The following is a 24801-nucleotide window of genomic DNA, read 5'->3' on the forward strand; positions in this document are numbered from 1 at the left end:
GGTCCACGGTATGAGATAATAGCGATGTTCATTGATGCAATAATAAATTACAGCCATGACCTAGAAAATAATTAGGTCAATTTCTCTTCGATTTTCTAACTAAGGCGCTGGAATATCTAGTAGACTTTGGGAAAGGCTGATCCGAAGAGACTGAAAATGAATATATTTCTAAGAGCATTAAAAGACTAAGGCTGCTTGTCCGTCGGAGCGGAGCGAGGCAGCGGAGCGGAGAAACAGTGAAATATTACTGGTGGTAGGAGCTCTTGTGAGTCCGCGCGGGTGCGTACCACCACCCTGCCTATTTCTGCCTTGAAGCAGTAATGCGTTTCGGTTTGAAGGGTGGGGCAGCCGTTGTAACTATACTTCAGACCTTAGAACTTATATCTCAAGATGGGTGGCGCATTTACGTTGTGGATGTCTATGGGCTCCAGTAACCACTTAACACCAGGTGGGCTGTGAGCTCGTCCACCCAACTAAGCTATAAAAAAATTAAAAAAAAACAGTGACAGTAAGAAACAGATTCGAATATCGAAGGGTGAAATTTGGTTTAAGTGACATTTCGTTTAATAAAATTGATCTTTGTAATTAAAAAACCTTAACCCACAGACACAGCCCACTGAGTTTCTCGCCAGATCTTCTCAGTGGGTCGCGTTTCCGACCCGGTGGTAGAATCTGCGAAGCACTGCTCTTGGTAGGGTCAGTGTTAGCAATTCTCCGGTTTGAGCCCCGTGAGCTCACCTACATAAGCTAGGGTAAGCTGAAATAGCCTCTCAAGGCTATCAGTATAGGTAGGAAAAAAAATGTAATTAAAGATACGTTTTATTTCGTATTGGTATCAACGATTCGATATTTTTAATTACACTTCAATTATGTTTACCATATTCAAATGGATGAAGAAGTTTTTTTGTCATGACATTTTCCCCAGACTAATACGCTTTTATTAGCTTCAGACGTATGTATGTTAATATGTATGTAACGGAATCTTTGAACATGGTTTTGACCCCCTTCAAAACGTCGGATTAACTCGAAATTTGGCATACTTATTAAGGACCGATGTCAATTCAATATTTAAAAAATATTGATACTCCAATTAAAAATGAAAAATAAATAATAATATAAAAAAACAAAAAAAAATACACTTGACGGCGTTAACGATATTTCTGTTTAGCACGTGCAATAGGAGTGACTCACACAAGCCAGGTGCGCCGGCCGTGTCGTTCGACTCGTAAACAACAGCTTACATCAGAAGTGAGATCAGGACTCTACTCTCACTGGCGTGACGTGTTTGAACATGTTCGAAGTACAGCAAAAAAAACATGATGCAGATCAGAATACTAGTAGTGGTACGCCACAATTACCTCGATGGAAGATCTGAGCCACGAAGAAATCGTCACATCTTACGTTCTGGCTCATGTTGCCAAGTTTGACTGTCGACTTCATCACATGGCATTTACTAACGGAAATACAACACGTAACAAGCTATTGCAAGAAATTAAGGCAAGTGCAAATCTCAAGTGAAACTTCGATCGCAATAATGGATCTGTCATGACGAGTGGGTAGTTCCGACACGAATCGTTTTTAAGCCAATGACTACTGCTAGAGTTACATGGCACTAGTACAGTAAACCAGGACATGAGACTGTGAATTGTCGCTGAAATTTTAGAATCTACTCGATTCAATACCAATAACACTACACGTTCGATGACTTCGGGCTCCAGCAAGCAAGCAAACAAGAAAGCAAGCAAGTTTCCGTGGGGAAGAAAAATGGACACATCTGAAGTCGTCGTGACCTGTAAGATAAGACGTCCGGTGCGTTCGTGTCTGGCGATGCGGCGGTGTTCGGGTTCCGCTGGCGGATGCAAGTTTTTCCGGTGAAGTGCGTGCTTGTGCGTGCTTGACATGTGTTCGCGGTTGGCTTCCTCAGTGTGGGAATAACATCGTGTAAGAGAGGTGGAACCCGTAAAATTGTATTTTGCGTGGTGGCTGGTAAGATTTGTTGCGGTAAGAAGTTTGCATGGTGGTAAAATGTCTTGTGAGTCTGCACAGGTAGCCGGAGGTGAGACTTCCGCGGTCGCGGCCCACCCAGTCCGCGAGAACCGGGCAGATCGCCTCGACGGTACGGAGGCCGGCCGACGGGTCCGCCAAACAACGAGACCACACCTCCAGCACGGACTGCCGATATTGGAGCCCCCGCGCTCCGGCTGCACTTGCGATAGGGCGCGCCGCCTAGTAGGTGACTGTGAGGTATCATTGAATAACTCTGACTGCGATCGCGCGCTGCCGGCGTCGCAGCGCGGCGACGTTCTCATGGGTAAGGACGTGGCACCAGACGGGTGCTCCGTATAGTGCCATCGACCGCACGGGTACCATCACCCCGCCTATTTCTGCCGTGAAGCAGGGTGTATTTCGATTCGAAGGGTGGGGCAGCGGTTGTAACTATACTGAGACCTTAGAACTTCTATCTCAAGGTGTGTGGTGCGTTTACGCTGTGGATGTCGATGGGTTCCAGTAACCACTTAACACAAGGTGGGCTGTGAGCTCGTCCACATATTAATACGAAGAGCATAATCAAACGAAATTAGATACGAAGTTTAAAGGGCCGTTTAAAGTAGTTGAAGTATTGGATGGTGTCGATTTAATTTTGACTCTCACACATTCACTTAAGGCTCGAGCTGCTACTTGCCTCACAAAAATACAGCCTGGTAAGATATCCTGGCCTACTATTAAAGAGATGCTGACAAAATTATCTAATGATGCAAGACCACTTCGACCTGGTTATTAAATTTGAAATGGAAAGCAAAAAGGGACCAGCTGAAGCCGGTATCCGGCTATGGCAACTTATAAAGAAGATTCCCGACGCTAATGTACCAGAACAAATAGCCACCGGATTTGTTATATCAATACTGTCGCAGTGTGATGAAAGAATCCGTCGGGAATTGAACTCTGTCGTTATTACCACAAAAAAATCGTCTATTTCACACATTACGTGGCTTTACCCTCAAAAGCAAAAACGAAGATCCTGATAAAGAACCAAAACGCTCTCGAAGTTTTTTTCCGTGGAAGCTGCCATTTCTGCGGAAAACCTGGGCATCGTGCCGAAGGGTGTTGCGACAGATACTGCTCTCAAACTTTTTTCGATATTCCAGCAAAAACCTGAACAACCTCCTCATCCGTGGGCGCCCGGCTCTCGCCTGCAAGTCAGCTGTTACGTGTGCGGTGATGCGAGTCATGTAGCTTCTGGGTGTTCCATGCGCTACAAGAAGAAAAACGACACTGCTCCAGCTGCTGTGGCAGGTGCAACCAGAGACGTCAACGTGTGTTCCAGAGCTTCAGTGTGTTACAGATAAGTGGTTTTGGCTTCCCCTTTATGTTCCATTCAGGGTCAGAATGTAGTCTTATAAAACAAAGTCATAGTAATTTATTCAATGGTAAGCGGTTTCATGAACAAGTCACTCTTTGATCTGAGAGTAACTTAGACCAATCATGATGGCAAGAGCACTTAGGGATATTCAACTCGCCCTTAATAGTGCACGTTGTCGAGTAACAGGGTTTACTCTAATAGAATAGACGTTTGCCGTTCAGGGTAGTTCACTTGAAATATCTTAAAGTTTCAACAGAGTGATAATCCCTCTAGATTAGATCTTGATTTAGCACGGTCGAAGACCGGCGAAAACCATAAAAAAAAGGGCACAAACAGAAGCTTGGTTTAGTCGAGGCAAAGCTAAAGTCAACCTCTTTTCCGCTGGGGATTTTGTTTTCGTAAGTTGACCGAAAATGTAAAGGTCCCTTCAACATTACTGCAGTTTTGGAAAACGATAGGTATAAATTGAGACATGTAAATAGTTCTAATAGAGTGTACAAATTTCCCCATGAAAACTTACGTGAAATACCTCGAGGCCCGTCAGGCCTACTAGAAATTTCTGAAAATTATAGTGACGATGACGTGACGGCGTACACTGATGGGTTAATTAATCTTGTTCATGAAACTGATCTTAATGATGACGACTCTATCACTGACAATAGAAGCGACATTTTTATCCGCAAATAGCGGTACTATTTCTGTGGGTAGTGATACAATGTCTATTAGGTAAGGCACCGCGGGTGCAGGTGTTAGAAATATAGAAAACGATGGTCGGTCTCGCACTATTTCTGAAGAAAGTCAGTATAAATGTTCTAGTTTAAGAAATGTTTCAACAAATGCTACCGTACACGCAAGAGTGAAAAAAAAAGAGAAAAAAAAAATAAAAAAAAAAAAAAAAAAGAATTGTAAGTCATTGAAGGGTGTATCCGGTCCAATGACTTGGCTAAAGGGATGTTAATCCGGACTAGCAAAAAAAAAAAATGTAGGTCGTTGAAGGGTGTATCCGGTCCAACGACTTGGCTAAAGGGATGTTGATCCGGACTAGCAAAGAAAAAAAAAAAAAAGAAAAAAAAAAGAAAAAAAAAGAAAAAAAAAAAAAATGTGAAGTCATTGAAGGGTCTGTCCGGTCCAATGGCTTGGCTATAGGGATTTTCATCCGGACTAGCCACAACTTAGCTACAGGGATTGCGATCCGGTCTAGCATTATCCGGTCCAGTTCGAAAAACTGAAGGGATAACAATTCCGATTTAAGTTAAAAGGGACATACTTACATACCTGAAGTGTTTTAAATGAACTGGCCCAGGTATGTAAGCAGTCAGTATTTATAGCCAGTATAGGATTTTCTGAAGAATTATGCGAACCGAACCGTACTAGATTGTTAATATCATAGACCACGTTTTAAGTTGCATCCGTTAATGTCAGGATGAACGAACACGTTTGTTGTTCACAGACATACCATAAGAATACGCGCACGAGGACGAGCGCACGTCAGTATGGCCGTGACGGCGTTAACGATATTTCTGTTTAGCACGTGCAATAGGAGTGACTCACACAAGCCAGGTGCGCCGGCCGTGTCGTTCGACTCGTAAACAACAGCTGCAACAGAAGTGACTCATAAATAAGCCAGCTGCGCCGGCCAGTATAAAAAGGCGGTACGCGCCTCGCAATGAACATTCGTTGGACTGCGCTTGCCTGGTGCACTTACTATATCCTTGTTACGTTGTGTGATTCAGTGACTGTTGTACGTACTGGTTAAAGTTGGACAAGTGTTAAAGTGAATTGTTAAGATAACATATTGTTGATTAAATCAGGAACCAAAAAGTGACACCGTTTTACTTGGTGTTCAACAAGATAATGTCTACCCTCAAGCTTACACACTTTTATAGAAAATCCAACTTTTCATCTGTCGCTATATTTATTTTATATCTCTTGTCGCCTATGCATTGGACCATCGGCACTGAGAGACGAGGCTCTTATTGCACCTTGAAGATTCGCCTCGTGAACATTTCGTGTCCTGCATTGTGTATCGGCAGTACTCGACTTTACTTGTTATCTCTGATTTCTATCTATCACTGCAATGCGAAGCATTTCATTAATTAAACTTTGATATCAACGAATATGTATAGATATATTCGTATACATATGTCGTGGATAACGAATGAAGTAATATTTAAACCTTGTTTTGATTATTATTTTAAATGATAAATGGTTGTTTTGATAACTTTCGGAAAAATGTAGGTTAGACTTTAGACCATAGACGTTAGACCATAACGCCAGAGTATAAAATGGCGGTACGTGGACAGAATCGTCGCAGTCAGCATAGATAATACACATAAATTAGTTATAGATAAGTAGCTCAAGCACTCATCAAAAATGTTTACGGGCGTCGGCCACTAGATGGCTTTCATCCGATAGTTTCTCATTGCTCCTGTCGATGGCAGTAACAAATTACCCTGTATTTTATTTTTATTTATATATTATATTTTTTGTAAATTTTGAGAAACCATAAATTGATAAAATTTAATCAATTTGTCTATAACAAATAAAGGCTTGTATGATTTTTAATTTATTGACTTTCTGTGCTTAGTAATACAATAATTAAATGCCCTAACTTTAACAACATACAAGTTTAAGGGCAACCGCTACAAGATGTCCGCTAGTTTCCATAGAGGAAAAATATTTGTCTTAAAGTATCGCAGTTTTAGGGCCCTGGCAGTCAGTCAGAACGAAACTGTCGGTTTGCCCTGTCATTGTCAAAATTATTTGTTGAGAGTTTTAATAAATATTATTCAAAAGGTTTTATTGACTCTTATTGTTTTTTGGAGTTTACTCCTTTAGAATCGATTTACATATATAGGCCCGGGGTATGAAAATTATGGGGACCAAAATCGTACTAGCATGTCACACGAAATGCGTTATGCGCCTGATTGGCTCCTGATTGCGTGATGCGTGCGCGCGCCAATCAGGAGCCAACGCGCGGCCGCGTTATCGCAGGTGACGCCGGGCTGCTGCGCCGGCAGTCCGCCACAAAGCCTCGTACTGATCGCGCGTTTCTCTCATTATTGTATTTTCATATATTTGTTAGTCGTTTGTTTTGTGTCTCGTTAATTTGTTAATAATCTGTAGTGTATCGTGTTGTCGTAATATAGAACTATTTCTCGTATTGTTTCGTTTAATTTTTTATATCCAGTAAACTCCAGTCGTGCGTCGGAGCGGACACACACACTTTTTTTTTTATGTATGAAGTATTACTGGTGGCCCGAAGGCCTTTCCAGTTTCACCAAGACACGTGGGCGAGCAAAGGCTCAGCCAGCCAGGAGGGGTGGGATTTGTTAACAACTGCCCGAGCGCACCCGAAGGAGACCTAACAACTTAAGAGTAGCTGCTTCGCGAATGAATCTACTACCGAATCGGAATCGCGACCCGCTGAGATGATCCGGCGAGAAACTTAGCGAGCTGATGCATGGGTTAGGTTGCACTTCGAACTCTTTGCCGAGTTCGACGAGTACGGTTACCGGGATCCCTAAGCCTGCTCCTAGTATTAGAGCTGAAGGTATCTAATGTAAGAGTTATTGGATCTGATGGATCCGTAAGGACGTGTTGACTCTTATTGCAATAAACTAAGTTCCACAGAACACGAATAATGACGGAACTGCCGCTCAGCTATCCCTGGCACCGTCATATATGCAAATAGAAATGCGACGCATAATAAAGATCGTTGCAATTACAATATAGAACTTAGATTAACTAAAGTTTGAAGTTGTGTTAACTAAAATGGTTTGTGGGACGGCAGGATGGATGTAATAAATATGCTTTGCGCCAACCCTGTCCCGTCGTCTCAATAGCCCCGACTGGGCTCCAGCATGGTCCGGGGTAGTGCGCCGGCTGTGAGCGGCAGGAGTTTTTAGTGGGGTTCAACTCCCACATACCCCACCTGCCGCGCGGGTGAGGATCCGGCGATTTTCACCTGTGGAAAAAAATATTAAAATGGTTTGATATCAATTTATTAACTGACTATGCTAGTAATGTTTTTTATTACTTAGACAGGACAATCTCATGAGTTACTTGGTGTTAAGTGGTTACCGGAGCCCATAGACATCAACAATGTATAATAAATGCCGTCACCCACCATGCGACATGAGTTCAAGTCTCATTTCTATAGTAATACATTGCAGCAGATACATATGTATTGGTATTGCCCTCCTGGGGATTTTACCGGTGGTAGAGCGTCTTGTGAGCCCGCAAGAGATACCAGCACTCTACGTTTTCTTGCCATGAAGCAGTAATGCGTTTCGGTTTGAAGGGTGGGGCATCTGTTATACAGTAAAAAATTTAATTTAGAAATCATGTCACAAGATGGACGATGTCATTGACGCTCGTCCACCCATCCTAACAATAAAAAATGAAAATTAGGCTATCTAGTAATCGTGGTGCTCCCTGCTAGACAACGGACGAGGCAATGACGACCGATCAGTGGCGGGATAACCATATCCCCAGCTGGACAACCAGCTGGATGAGGTTGCAGCGGTCTAGGGGGCTAAATCCCCTTTAAAAAGTTTTGGGACGGAGAGGAATGGGAAGCTACCGTTACTATTTTTCCCAAGAAAACCACCATGAGATATATTTTTTTTATTTTTTTTTATTGCCTTTGTAGGCAGACGAGCATACGGCCCACCTGATGGTAAGTGGTCACCGTCGCTCATGGACGTCAGCAATGCCAGGGGCAGAGCCAAGCCGCTGCCTACCATAAAGAACTCTCCGCAAGCCTCGTTTGAAGAAGGACATATTTTTCATTATCTTTATTGCACGATGTTATTCCTTCATCATGTTACCATATACCGTGTACATATATTGTGTCTGTATATTGTTCATTTTTGAGCTCACTCGTAACGGACCACTTCAACCCAGGCGCGGGACAACGCAAAGCCGCCGTAGCCCGAATCATGTCTTGTCGGATCCCCCAGATCCACTCTTGGTGGTTTTGGCCTCTTCCAGCACCGGCTATAGTCCTCGTCGAACTTGTCGATGACGAGGAAGAATTTGACGAGCGAATAACCCAACACAAAAGGTTGCGAAAAAAAAGACGGATTTTACTAAAACAAATAAGAAGAGTTCGAGGGTGGTGACCACGTACAAGTCGATGTTGAGTTTGACAATGCAATTTATATGCAAGTTGTATTTAACAATTTCATATGCAACATTTTACAATTAAAATATCCCTCAGTCTCTCTGCCACCGACTATTATAATACGTGTACAGTGTGCTTAGTGCGAGTTTCTTAACGTTCTCGATAGCGTAAAAGTTAACTCAAATTTGTATGGATTTGGAACACCGCCCCTAGCGGCAAACGTAGGCAAACGTCTCAACTTCATACAAATTTGAGTTAATTTTTACGCTATGGAGAACGATAAAAAACTTGCACTAAGCACACGGAACGCCGTCAGTGGCTGGAAATATATACCAACAGTCCGTCGTCAGAGACACACTGAAAAACATTATTCTAAGACAGTCCCTTTACGAAACAACAAAAAAAAACCCCTAACAAACATATATAGTTTATACGCACGAAATAATAATGTCTATTAAAAAATATTAATCAAAATATTAGTCATTTACAATTTAGAAATCTAAACATAATGTGACTGTCAACACTGTGGTTTGAGATTGACATTTGACAGACTTTTGGCGGGAACATATCTTCATTTTTCCCTTCCTCTAAGTCTCGGAAATCTAAAGTTTTTGATTTGTATAACTATAAGCAAGACTTATAAATTAGTTCGCCAAAAAAGTTTCACTTCTAACATGTGTACTTTGTACGCACTCGCTTTTTTTTTTTCGTAAATTTTCCAATGTTTTAATAAATCCGGGAAGGAGAGCAATAATAACAAATCAAAAACCACGAAAATGGATCAAACTGTTCTCGATTTTTAAGTGTTCGAACAAACACGACTTTGTTTTATATCTATAGATAGATATTTAAAACATTACGCTTGTTTCTTACGTACGTTCATTGACGTCATGATCTCACTAAAAATACTTTTTTTTAACCTTTTTTTTTGTACATAGCTTTTAAGTCCACATTAACGTGTATAAACTTCCTAGCTTAAAACACGTACTCTAATGGGTGAAGCAAAATTTTCCGACGGCAACACATAATCTTATTTTTTGTTTCGTACGTGTACGACTACAATTATTTAAAATAGCATTCAGTACCTTTCAATTGAAGCCTCTGAGATATATTAAAAATTCAATTAGTCTTCGCCTCAATTCTGACATAAAGACTGTAATGTTTATTATTACAAATAAATATATATAAGTATGGACACTTTTTTTATTTATTGCTTAGTTGGGTAGACGAGCTCACAGCCCACCTGGTGTTAAGTGGTTACCGAAGCCCATAGACACGTACCACGTAAATGCCGCCACCTACCTCGAGACCTAAGTTCTCCGTTTTAACAGTACAATATAATATAAATTCATTTTGTGGAAATCAAAAAGTCTGTAGCGCTGTCAGGAATAGTTTATAAATTCACGTAATTAATCCTCAAAGGATGGGACAGTCCTTAAAAAGCGTAATTGAGTCTTTGACCATGGATGACAAGTTTCATGCGTGCTTAAACCTGTTAAGAATAGACTAGCTATGAGTTTCGTATGCACAATGATATTGTTTTGTATTTAAAATGAACTATAATTAGAAAGAAATCGGTTTATATAAAAGGCTGAGGACACATTTATCCGTTCGACTCGCTCCAGCAAAATTATTATAGTCCCATTTTATTCGTATAGAAAAATGTTTCCGCACAACGTGGCGAACTGAAAAATATAATTTGTTTTGTTACGTAGTTTAACATTTTTATTACTCGTTTAGCGTTCGGGCTTGTTAAAAATTTTCTTCAGGAAGTAATTTATTACCTTACGTGGTTAACTTTTCGCGTCTTTGAGTTTGTTGGTTTTTCTTACATTGAAAGTTTCGGCGCATGGATCTCCGGTATCACACAGAGATCGCAGGTTCTATAATGCATATAAATCACGATATAAACAGATTCTCTGAAAGTGCTTAAATTATAGTAACTATTTTCTTCGGTTTTTGCGAGCCGTAGTATACCTTACTGAAACTATTTTTGAAGTTATACTTCTTTAGGCGCGTTATGAAAAATTGCTGAGAGTGAAATTTTACGATGCGCGCGCACCGTGACACAAAATTAACAGAAACGAAGTTGCCCACTAAATCGCTCATTACAATACGACCGACGTAACTTGGCGAGTCTGAATATAGCCGCCTGAATATTACCGAATTTATACGATGTCAAGAAAAGGGATGTCCAATATGCGTGTTTGAGGATGTTGTTTAATCGTTTTTTTCTTTAAATTGATTAAAATTTAAATAAAAAAAAAGAAATAAATTTAATAAAAATAAAGTATAACTTCTTACGCGCGTACATGAGTACACGTACCCTTTTTTATTCATTACATTATTTTTGACGTTTTGAGTACTTTATAGACCTCAAGATACTACAACGGATGACTAACATTATTTGAATAGCGCAATCCCGCAATTTGGAACAAGACAGTAATTAAAACTGTTGCCTAGAACAGAGTGGTGTTTGATAAGTGGATATTGCACAGTGCTCATAAATTTAGTGGTTAAATGATTTCAGATAGAAATATTTAGATTATACGAAGGCTCAACTATATCCCGGAAGGATTGTTTTTTAAGAATACAAGAGAGTAGACGGTAAACCTTATTTTTAGTTAGGGTCCGTGATTAAAGGGAAAAAAACGATTAAAGCACTCGCGGCTCGCGATTAGTCAAGCAGTTATGCCGAAGCACGTACCTTTTCGCTTTTTGTTTGCACACACCTGTATATCTGTATAGGTACGGGTTTTGGAACGAAGTTCCTTATGGGACGATGCGGAGGGGTACCCTAACCGGGAAAAAACGTCCGTAACGTAAGATTTTTATTAGTACGACTTAACTTTGTAATAACGTACAAAAAATTAAATATTTTTTTATTATATATTTTTTATAAATCGTTGTGAGTAAAATAAAGTTGATAACTTTGTAAAGTAGTTTTTTTTTTTAAAAATCGTAATGAAAATATATATCCGAATAATTATTTTCGTTATACCACGAATAGAACTTAAAATTAATATTTTTATAATAAGGAACTTCGTTCCTATCCGGTGTCCCACGACACCGCACATCTTTTTTTAGCTTGATTAAGTAAAACCTATGGAGGCGGAGCAAAAACGAAGGAGCTTCGATTCACCGTGTATTTTGCACAGTATGTTCCATGGGGAGTGCTGTGAAGAATTGCTACAAATGGTCGCCGCGGGACGCCTCACTAATAATGAAGTCTTGTCGAGGAAAACGAAACACAATATTCATTTGCTAAACAATAAATAAACTAACATTGATCGTCCATTACAATTTCTTTCCTGTTAATGATACACTATACATTTGCGACGTAAAAACCAGTAGATTCACACCTTAAATATCAAATATCTTCAAACAGTAGTCTCTTTTTCTCAGACCTCTTGTGAATCCGCGCGGGTAGGTACGACCACCCTGCCTATTTCTGTCGTAAAGCAGTAATGCGTTTCGGTTTGAAGAGTGGGGTAGCCGTTGTAACTATACTGAGATCTTAGAACTGATATCTCAAGGTGGGTGGCGCATTTACGTTGTAGATGTCTATGGGCTCCAGTAACCACTCAACACCAGGTGGGCTGCTCATCCGCCCATCTAAGCAATAAAAAAAAAGTTAAATCTATTTACTAATGCATTCTAGCGAAATCTTTGAATAGAAACACGAAAATATTTCAATCTGTACAGTCTTTATAATAGAAAAAAACCGCTGAACCGCAGCGCTTTAGTATTTGAAGAAAAGCGAAAATGCGCTGGCATACCAATGAGCGTTCGTTCGAGCAAATCATCATTCCGTAGCATTACACAGCACACTTCGTTAAGTCTTCAGCGCTTGAAAATCTTGAAGTTACATCAGAATGCAACCAGACTAAATTGAATTCCAGTATCAACAACCGGTGGCGTTGTAAAAAAAAACCTGCTTTTTATTGGCATGATTGTGTCTCGGAGTGAAGTAACACTCTGGATGTGGTATTTTTATGATGTCTTGTAAAGTTTATAAATAAATAAGTTTCCAAATTCAACGGCATCAAGTAGTTCAAGCAGTTTAATCAAGAATCAGTACAGTGTAGCATATGCACACCAATACCTGGAATACCGTATCTGATACTAATTGAGAACAGAGATGCCGTGGTATTATTATAGATACTCGCAAGAGACAACGAAATGTCATTTTTTAAAGAAATAAATAGTATATGTACATTTTGGAAATAATCGAGAAGATTTTCGTGCTTCAATGAGGGTCGCAAGAGGTGAGTTGGTTCAGATAATTAGATTGCACTCACCGTAACGCCGAGAGGGAACGATCTTTTGAAGTTAATTCCTAGATTCCGTGTAATATATCTGTTCATTTAGAATAATTGAATGTAGCATAGTTAAAGTTTCAAGACCATTGCCATTTTGCGATGAAGCAATTACCCGTTCCATTGCATATGAGACTTTGAAGACCGGCGATGAGGATTGTGCCTTCTATAACCGCGTACTATCACTATCAGATGACGTGTTAGCAAAGTTAATGTTAGCGAATTTTCTCGAGTCGAACCCACGCGTAGCTGAAGTAGCCCCTTGGGCCATCAGGGAATACGTAAGGAAATACGTTAGTGACGCTAATGAATCAGATCCATCGCGGAATATGGGTAGACGACTGCCATTGCGGAAATTGGAAAATGAAATAAAGTTACCCCAAATATCCGAGGTCATTAGTGAATCTGCTTCTTTCGCTTAATCTTATTCGCGTGGATAATATTTTTTTTAGCACAGGTATTACCGATGTGCTTGTAAAGATGGATGAACTGAAGTAGAAATGGACGGGTTGTACATTGCAAAGTACTCAAGGAAAGTGGAGCAAGATCATCACCGAATGGTACCCTAGAGACGGTAAAAGAAATAGAGGAAGACAAGGGAAGAAATGGGATGACGAGATAAGATTGACAGCCGGTCCTAACAGAAGGAGGGTTGCTAAAGATAAACAATGGAAGGTGGTAGAGGAGGCCTATGCCGATAGGCATACTGAACTAAGAGACATTGATTGATTGATTTCCGATATACAGAGTAATGCAAAAGTAGAAAAATAATACCGATCTGTAATGTTCGTATTTGTAATAAGCCCTACCACCAGATAGATTCCATATTCTTGATAACTCAAAAAGTCCTGCATTTCCATTTTGGATGGACGAGGATTTGATAGTATTGCTGCTAGACAATAGAGTACAATTAAAGACTTTGATTTCATATCATAAGGACGGCTCGTGACCTAAATGTTGTGCTGTTTATACGCTAATGGCTTTATCAACAGGAATGTGAGCTTGTATCTTCATATCAAGAAATTAGTATAATTTAATTTAATTACAGATAGAATACACGTGTATGTATTAATATTTTTGAAACTTTGAAACGTCGAAGCTTTTGCGCCATCGACGCTTTAGACAGTTTCAAATATGAACATAAAACAGAGCGAGCTTTTGGCGTTTCTCTTGATTTGACCTGGGTTGCTAAACATTTTATTTGATCAGAATCAGTATAAAACTTTACTAAGAAGCTTTGTAACCTTTGGCCGGAACTCGAGCTTGGTGGCTGAAAGTTTTTATCTGTGGATCAAGCTAAGGAATTTTGAAAACTTTCGTGCGAGCGGATTTTAGTTTTGGTGTTGAAAATGGGTAGTTAAATGAATGCTACTAGTGATAGAGTCCACTGAGTTTCTCGCCGGATCTTCTCAGTGGGTCGCGTTTCCGATCCGGTGGTAGATTCTGCGAAGCACGTTTCTTGCTAGGGTTCGTGTTAGCAACGTCATCAGGTTTGAGCCCCGTGAGCTCACCTACTAGTTAAGGCGACGCTGATATAGCCTCTCAAGGCTATAAGCTTAGGTAGAAAAAAAAAGTGATAGACAACGATTATTTAAATCAGAGAACATTTAATAATCATGATTTTGCGTGTCATGGACCACCTCTATGTAGAGTCAGTGCATAATTAAGTTGGCTATACTCCCCGAAGTTTGGCAGAATCCAGATCAAGGATCGCTATCTGCCGAGAACCTATCTTTATTTTTTTATTTTTTATTGCTTAGATGGGTGGACGAGCTCACAGCCCACCTGGTGTTAAGTGGATGCTGAAGCCCATAGACATCTACAACCTAAATGCGCCACCCACCTTGAGATATAAGTTCTAAGCTCTCAAGTTTAGTTACAACGGCTGACCCATCTTTCAAACCGAAACGCATTACTGCTTCACGGCAGAAATAGGCAGGGTGGTGGTACCTATCTGTGTGGACTCACAAGAGGTCCTACCACCAGTAACACAACTATCTTTTCGAAACGGGCGAGGAAACTTCGACGACCCTCTAATTTGAGGTTGAGATACCAGAGTTACATTCGACTTCGAAGCGGACGTCTTCGATCATATGATGATCATCGGCAAGTGGCACTCTTTGAGATCTGTGGAAAAGTAGAGCTAAGGATTTCTTGAGCGCTACCTAACTGCCGTATTTCCGGATCTAGCCGTCAATGAGCATCATATCCGCAGTTTCAAGATGCGCTTACTCAATATAGTCCTTCCCCTGGGTCCTGTAGGATTTAGCCTGATGATTCTTCAAGAGAGACCCGAGGACTGACACCTGTGGAAGACCAAGCTTGAGGGGGAAACGGAGCATCGCTATACGACCAACCTGCTCTCAAGGCTGGAGTCTATCAGTAAGCGAAGATATGTGGAGGCGCCGTGATGTCAGCGCCCCCATAATCACTGACCAATGTAAAATGTTGAATACGTGATCCTGACTTTCGACGAATGGGCTGTGCTCTTTTTTATTTTATTGCTTAGATGGGTCAACGAGCTCACGACCCACCTGATGTTAAGTGGTTACCGGAGCCCATAGACATCTACAAAGTAAATGCCGCCAACTACCTTGAGATATGAGTTCTAAGGTCTCCGTTTTTTTACAGTACAACGGCTGATCCACCCTTCAAACCGAAACGCATTACTGCTTCACAGCAGAAATAGGCAGGGCTGTGTGCCTACCCGTGCTGACTCGCAAAACGTCCTACCATCAGTAATTACGCAAATTATATTATAATTTTGCGGGTTTCATTTTTATTATACGATGTTACTCCTTCACCGTGGAAGTCAATCATGAACACTTGAAAAGTACGTATTTCATTAGAAAAATTGGTACCCGCCTGCGGGGTTCGCATACCGTGGCATCGCTTGCATTGCATTGCATACGAACGCGCCGGATGTCTTATCCTTTAGGCCAATCTCATTAATTCTACATTGAAATTTAAGATATAAACACACTATTCCAATCAATTTCATTAAAAAACATTGAATTCCAAAAACCCGGATAACTCCCGCTAAAACACGATCGAAGAGCCTCGTAAATTCATCCGAGCAAATAGCTAATTACATTCTCATTAGCCGAGCATCTCTTCACGACCGGCGACTATCATATGACGATAATAAATAAAACGCTTCTCGGGGAATCTAAACCAATAAACATCGTTTATTTAATCTTGATTTAAAAAATATTTATAATATGTTTAGTGTTTTGATATTGATCGGCTTAGAGTCACAAGAACGTCTTTGAGTTCCTTATGAAGTCTTGTAATTAAGGCACAAAAGTCCTCACATGTAAACAAAGAACCAAGTTTACAAAAAAGGGTGCGTGTACTTATGTACGCGCGTAAGAATTTATACTTTATTTTTATTAAATTTATTTCTTTTTTTATATTTAAATTTTAATCAATTTGAAAAAAAATCGATTCAACAACATCCTGAAACACGCATATTGGACATCCCTTTTCTTTCTTTCGTATTGGATATCGTATAAATTCGGTAATTCTCGGTACGGTTCGGAAAGTTCACCTGCGGCTATATTCAGACTCGCCGAGTTACGTCGGTCGTATTGTAATGACCGATTTAGTGGGCAACTTCATTCTGTTAATTTTGTGTCACGGTGCACGCGCATCGTAAAATTTCATAAGAAGCCTAAAGAAGTATAACTTCAAAAATCATTCGTAAAACAACTACAACTGAAAATACTCAGCGAATGTGTTCTATGAAAATAACGCGTAGTGTAATGTAATCTATTGGGCTGTTTTTCTTCCATCGGTCCCTTGAAAGGAATACGCGTAATGAAAACGAATTAAAGCCGCCCTAGGAAAGGTATCGCGGTGGTATCGTAACGATTTTTTGTGTCAAGAGATTTGTGTTGTCTGTTTCATTTTAACCGACTTCAAAAAAGGAGGAGGTTCTCAATTCGACTGTATTTTTTCTTTTTTTATGTTTGTTACCTCATAACTTTTGACTGGGTGGATCGATTTTGATGATTCTTTTTTTATTAGAAAGCTGACGCTTCCCGCGTAGTCCCATTTCAATTAGTCCAGTTCTGATAGTGGTATGCGAAAACCATATAAGTCTTAAATTTGCTTGAAGTACGTGCGCGACAAATAAATGAATAACTCAATAACTCAATATTACGCCAACAGATTTCGATGATTATTGTTTTTAGTGCATATTACTTTGTTTTGGATTTTTTTTTCTATTTGAAATCAGTTTTTGTTAAAGCATGTCTATTTATTATTTTATTGTCAAATCGTAATAAGAAAAAAGCGTATTAAAAAGCCATAGCCGTGAGCCATTTTACTGTTGGTAGGACCTCTTGTGAGTCCGCGCGGGTGGGTACCACCACCCTGCCTATTTCTGCCGTGAAGCAGTAATGCGTTTCGGTTTGAAGGGTAGGGCAGCCGTTGTAACTATACTTGAGATCTTAGAACTTATATCTCAAGGTGGGTGGCGCATTTACGTTGTAGATGTAGAACCCATAGGGGTTATAGTTACCACTTAACATCAGGTGGGCTGTGAGCTCGCCCACCCATTTAGGCAATAAAAAAAATGTTTCCTCGCAAAAGTGCACAAGTGTATTCACATGAAATTTCTGATTACGAAACTGAAACAACAAGTCTGAAAAAAAGCTACAAATTATTCATTGTGATAAGAGAATTAGATAATAACACCATTTTACATCATAACATAATTAACACATTAGCATCGTGTTGTTATTTTTACGTATAGATTGATTGGTATGCCAGAATCAAACTGTTCAAACATTTTATGATATTTCCTGTTTACGAGCTATTGTATATGATATTGATAATAAAAGATATGTAGTTGAATATAAAATATGTTGTACAATATGTTTTCAATGTCCTCTTACAAGATGGGTCAAAGGCATGTTAAATAGTTAGGTATTGTTACGCGCTGGGGTTCGGGATAAATGAAAATTCTACCGAAGTGTAAATTAAAACTGTATGAACACTTAGAACTGTAAGACTCAGGTTCCAAAGCCAGGAAATAAATACACAGATTACAATGGCTCACTTAATTCTGTATTGCTTTATTTGTACAATCTTTAGATATCTGCTCACAACTGAATACACCGCTTTCTGTTCCGTTTTTTCAGACTACCGCCTTTTTTATTATGTCACGTCCCCACTACTGCCATTGCTCCCACCAACAGTGTTGCTATTTGGCAATCCGATAATTGCCTTAATTTTAACATGATACATTTTATTATTTTTTTAATTATTTTACAATAAACCTCACAGAGCACTTAACGAGCATTTTAAAATTCTCAATTCGCTTCTTCCGCTTCACTTCAGGTGATCCATCCTGACTGGGTCCATGCCATCGCGGCAACGCTTTTATAGTCGATACGATATCCCTAGATTTATCAAGAATATTCTAGGTAAGTCGTGTACTTTCGACGTGTGTTTCGGAAGTAGTAGTCGTTTTAATTTTTCGTCCCACAGAGAGCGCAGTGTTTTGCACCATGATGTCAACATTCAAGAGTGCATAAGCTCTGCACTAGCACTCGCTTTGTGGGAAAGAGACAGAACGTTAATTATCAGTTTGTCAAGACACATTTTCTCTTTTTTCATTCGCGTAATGTAATTTTCGACAGTAATCGAGTAAGATTTTGTCCCTTATAACGGCTGTTCACAATGTGGTGGCTGTTCTTTGACCTTCTTCTTAACTGAAATTTCCACGGCTGCTGTGATCAAATGATATTGTTACGCGCTGGGTTACGTTCGGGATAAATAAATGTTCCACCAAAGTACAACTTAAAAACTGTATTTATCACTTCATAAACAATTAAAAAATCTCAATTCGCTTCCTCCCCCTCGCCTCAGGCGATGCGTTTGCTGCTTCGCCTCGAGCAGTTCCGATCACTGACCGACTGCGCGCCATCTCTGCAACGCTTTTACAGTCGAGACGAAATCCCTAGAATCGTCGAAAATGTTTCCCAAAAGTCGAGCATTATGTGTTTTCGCTATCTGACAATAGATGGCATTAGACAGTTAGCGAGCGTCCTAGAAATATGTTACTAGATCCTTCGATATTCGTTCGGCTATTCGATGATAGATGGCGTTACTATTACCGGCGTAACAATATTAATTTCAGGAGAACTCCGACATAGGTTGGTGACCTTAAGAATACTGTAAAACGTTTGTCCTAGAATGCACGAATGTTTCGCAGCAGCAATACGTCCAATACGCAATACAGTCGGTAATATTATACAAAATTCCATTATTTACGTTCCAAGCAAAGCAATGTTCATTCAACAGTTTCCTGAAAGAGATAATTTTGACGGTAAAGCTGACAAGTTAAGTATTAGCTTTCATTTGTGTTTGTTGTGTATTTTGTCTGCGCAAAAAAGAAAACCCAGTATATTTTGGTTTACGAACGAAATAATAGTGAATAAGTGCCCATATTTATATGTAGGACAGAGGATAAGCCCTTGCCATTAGTGCTAAGCAGAATTTATGTTTAACTCAAAGTTACTCCGACGCCACTCTTAGAATATTAAGTTAAAGAAAACATATTCCTGACATTTGTGGTTTCACTGAATTTTCTTCATTTCCAGTCGAAATCATACTTTTATGAAAAAAAAATACATACTTATAACTTTTTCAGAATAAGCGGCATGGAAAGAAAAAAGGGATTTTTTTTATCAAAATGTTACACGAATTAAAGTTTTGAAGGTTTGTCGAAAACATATCTCTCTGGCAAAGGACGCCAAGAATACTACATGCAAAAGTCTGACTAAAGAGATTTGATAACCGGTAGACCTAAGAAGCCCTCAGTTTTGGTCGCAACAAACTAACCTACCATGGACGTTTTAACTTGCGAAGACTTTTGCACTGGCTAGTCTCATTTTCCCTTGATTATGCACATACAATTTATAAGAGTAATTGATAGATGTGAAAGAGTTTTTACCATTGAATCATTTAAAAACGTCTGGTCCCATACGAAATACAAAACCATTATCGCACCGGATCATGGTCAGAAACTCCGGGGTTGGGGAGAACCCGAATCAACGGGCCAGACTGCTTCAACATGCAGGAGACCAGATAAAAGTCAACGTGAAAAAATTGCGTAGACGGAGGAGTGTAAAATTTCCGACGCTTATAGAGAAAGGGAGCAGAATGTTAATTTTTCTTTAATTATCCATAAAAAATACATTAAATCAATAACAAAAACATTACACATACCTACTACCATGTATTTGACACACATACGCACATATACTCTTTTGTTTATTGTTGAAGACTGTGATCAAATTAAGATTTTTTATTTATTTATTTTTTATTGCTTATATGTATGGATGAGCTCACAGCCCACCTGGTGTTAAGTGGTTACTGGAGTCCATAGACATCTACAACGTAAATGCGCCACCCACCTTGAGATATAAGTTCTAAGATCTCAGTATAGTTACAACGGCTGCTTCAAACCGAAACGCACTACTGCTTCACGGCAGAAATAGGCAGGGTGGTGGTACCTACCCGCGCGGACTCACAAGAGGTCCTACCACCAGTAAAAAATAATCATAATCATAATAAAAAGTAAAAAAAAGATTAATATTGTTGATTTATAGTGTAGTCTTGACGAAATCTGTGACCATAGAAGTGAAGCCTTTGACAACAGAAACATAATAATGTTAAAATTTATAATTTACATTAATAATTATAGTAGAATTTCGACAACTGGGTGACCACTAGTGAAACTAAAATCAGCTTCGCCTGCGTACCGAGCTTAAAGTTCGTTTTAAATTTGTTTCGTTGCCTGGTTCAGCTTGTTATGCGACTGTTCTCTCAGGATTTGAGGGAGCATTTTATATAGCGTGCCGTTATTGAGCTGCTTGGAAACCATATTTTCAAATTTAGAGTTTTATTATGTTCTTAAAGAGAAGTCCTTTTTTTTTGACGTGACAACGTCTTATAATTCAATAGAGCCCGCTGCACGCACGAAAAAACATGGCTCATTGAGGCGTTCCATTTAAGGCTTGAAGTGCAAGCGAGAGCGCGCAACGAGCGACAAAGAAGCACAATCGGCCTCCGCGTTCGGCAGCGTTCGACATCTGTTTTTTATTCCTTGGATGGGTGGACGATCTCAGAGCCCACCTGATAAAACAAGAAACAACTTGTCCACCGTTGATGAAGATGGGTTAATTTCATATTTCAAAAGCGGTTTTGTAAGTATCTTTTAGTTGGGCTCATTTATCAATCGGTTGCTTCCCGATACGATTTTTTTATTGCTTAGATGGGTGGACGAGCTCACAGCCCACCTGATGTTAAGTGGTAACTGGAGCCCATAGACATAAATGCGCCAACCACCTTGAGATACAAGTTCTAAGGTTTCAGTATAGTTACAACGGCTGCCCCACCCTTCAAATGCGTTTCGGGCATTACTGCTTCACGGCCGAAATTGGCAGTGTGGTGGCAGACTCACAAGAAGTCCTACCACCAGTAAAAAGTTTGTTCGCTGCATTTATTTAATTTAATTACACAGTTTTTTTCTTTTGTTTTTCCCTTCATCTCTGAAGCCGTTCGTGGATACGCGTCCCATACCGAATAAGTTTTCCAAGCAAAATATTTAATCACGAATAAAACAATATAAACCCGGCCCGAGAACCTGAAAAGAATCGTTGTATGCAAATGGAAAATTCTCGAAATTAAGTTTAAACTTGTCGCCGTAAACGGATTTGTTCTCGGTACGTTATTTAATTCTCTTATAAAAGTTTTAATGAGAAGCGGACCCAACGAAACTCGCGAGCGCCCCTTTTTCTTCCTCGCTACACCTCTGAACTGATAAGATGAAAAAAATACGAACATCTCTCTGAGGAAATCATCTTCCCCGTCACTCTAAAAGGGTTAATTAAGTTGATTTAATCGGTTTTTTTTGTAGTATAGGACGGAAAGTTAGGCTTGTATGTTTAGGTTGCTTGTGCAGATTCTCAGCATCAAATCTATAATACATATGCGAGTGTTTGCTGCTCTTTGTATTGCAAGTACGTTATATACTCATGAAGCAAATAACGATTCGAGAAATTAAATTATATAGGTACTTAAAACTATAATAATAATAATAATAATAAATTTTATTTCAGAATGAAATTCCATATGACTTTTTATTTTTTATAAATAAATATAAATATTTACTAACAATCACGCCACATTAACTGGTCCCGTGATAAGTTCGTAAAGAACTTGTGTAACAGGTACCAGATAACGGAAATAAATGTAAGATTTTATTATACACATACATATATTTAATATACATCCATAACCCTGGAACAGACATTTATATTTATCATACAAACATCTTCCCTTGGCGGGATTCGAACCCGGAACCTCCTTGTGTAGTGACCATGTCACTTACCACTACACCAGACGGGCGAAGTGTTAATAATAGAAAATCTTGAAGTATTAGTAATACAAAATCTTAAAAAGCAGTACATTTTATTTATTTTACATTGACCATGGCTGGTCTTGAGCCAACATGGACTTCATTCCAGTGCCTCAGTATAGGGCAGCAATATGTTCGATGAGAATTATTTTGCTAAATCCATGAAAAGTAAGTCACGTTAAGATTTTTAAAAACGTTAATAGTCTTTTTTATAATTTAATGCCGTTGTAGGCAGACGAGCATACGGCCCACCTGATGGTGAGCGGTTACCGTTAGCCTTCGACGTCAGCAATACCAGAGGCAGAGAGACGTATTCGGGATGTCTTCAGTTGCATTACTTGTCAACATTTACAAGGACGATTAAGATGCCCACATTTTTGTTATTGATTGGGATTCATACGCTACTGATTTATATTTTATTTTTATTGCGTATATGTGTGGTCGAGCTCACAGCCCACCTAATGTTAAGTGGTTACTGGAGCCCATAGACACCTACAACGTAAATGCGCCAACCACCTTGAGATATAAGTTCTAAGGTCTCAGTATAGTTACAACGGCTGCCCCATTCTTCAAACCGAAACGCATCACTGCTTCACGGCAGAAATAGGCAGGGTGGTGGTACCTACCCGCGCGGAATCACAAGAGGGCCTATCACCAGTAAAAAACTACTTATTAGATTACGACTTTAATAAATAGATTCAAACGAAAAAGTATATAATATGGGGCAGCTAAACGGAAAGGTATCCACCGAAATCCCAAAATAGATTGGCTGTGGGCAGGCAACTTAATGAGCAACTAACTCCACTCTCCGATGCCAGTGGAAAATAAATAGTTCTCGACGTAGGTAGTTAATTATGTTTGAGGAAATAGGCGCCCTGGGTATCGTGTTATTGCGAAAAACGTATGTTTCACTTTTTGATATGTTTCTATCTATATAATATATAAAAATGAATTGCTGTTCGTTAGTCTCGCTAAAACTCGAGAACGGCTGGACCGATTTGGTTAATTTTGGTCTTGAATTACTTGTGGAAGTCCAGAGAAGGTTTAAAAGGTAGATAAATATGAAAATGCTCGGAATTAAATAAAAATAATTATTTTGTTTTTCCTTTCATGTGTCCTCCGTCGGACGAAGTCCTTTTGTTTGTTTTAAGTTTATTTTATACAAAAGTTTAGGTCTTTTATTTATCGATTGAGGCACTACAAAGTCTGCCGGGTCAGCTAGTCTACAATAAAATAAAAATTATCGCATGAGTGGGTGGACGAGCTCACGAATCACCTGGTGTTAAGTGGTTACTGGAGCCGATAGACATCCACGACGTAAATGCGCCACCCACATTGAGATATCAGCTCTAAGGTCTCAGTATAGTCACAACGACTGTCCCACCCTTCAAACCGAAACAAATTACTGCTTCACGGCAGAAATAGGCAGGGTGGCGGTACCCACGGTCCTACCACCAGTATAATTTACAATGTATACTTTAATAATTCGATTTTCATGATCCATTAATCAAAATATTATTATCGTAGGAGATGATTCCAATTCTTTTAGTGATCATTCTTTTAGTAAAATGTTTTGTTGTGCGCCAAGCGTGCTGCTGTTAAATATCAAGTTTTTTGTTCTATTCCATTAATGATATTCGTATATTCACATATTTAATTTATTTATTTATTGCTTATATGGGTGAACGATCTTACAGCCCACCTGGTGTTAAGTGGTTACCCGAGCCTGTAGACATCTCCAACGTAAATGCCGCCACCCATCTTGAGATATAAGTTCTAAGATCTCAGTATAGTTACAACGGCTGTCCCACCCTTCAAACCGAAACGCATTCCTGCATCACGGCAGAAATAGGCAGGATGGTGGTACCTACCCGTGCGGACTCACAAGAGATCCTACCACCAGTATAATTTACAATGTATACTTTAATAATTCGATTTTCATGATCCGTTAATCAAAATATTATTATCGTAGGCGATGATTCCAATTCTATTAGTGATAATGTGATAGTTAATATTTGTTAAATACGTATTTCATTAGAAAAGCGGTACTTGCCAGCGTGATTCGAACATCGGTGCATCGTTACATACGAATGCACCGGACGTCTAAATAATAATACTGCTAATAGCAAAGGTAATTCAGGAATTCGAACGTTGAGATGGATGTGTGAATTAAAAAGAATGGACAAAATTATTATAGCACTAGCTTTTGCCCGCGACTTCGTCCGCGTGGAATAGTTACTTTGGCATAACGCTAAATTTTACCCGCGACTTCATTTACAGTAGGTACTCAGGATTGGAACTTCATTACTGAACTGGTAAATGGCGTTGAAGAAGCTAGATTTTGAGTTTTTTGACAAATAATATTTTAATGTTTCTTAAAAAAATTTTTTTTTTTTTCTTAATAAAAAGTGTCCTATGTTACTTCTAATACCTCCAAGAATATGTGTACAAAGTTTCATGATGATCGGTTGAGTAGTTTTCACGTGAAAGCGTAACAATCAAACTTACATTCACATTTATATATTAGTAGGGATATAAGGGGAAGTCTGAATTTTCACCA

Source organism: Bombyx mori, chromosome 15 (genome assembly GCF_030269925.1).
Source record: "Bombyx mori chromosome 15, ASM3026992v2".
NCBI lineage: Eukaryota > Metazoa > Arthropoda > Insecta > Lepidoptera > Bombycidae > Bombyx > Bombyx mori.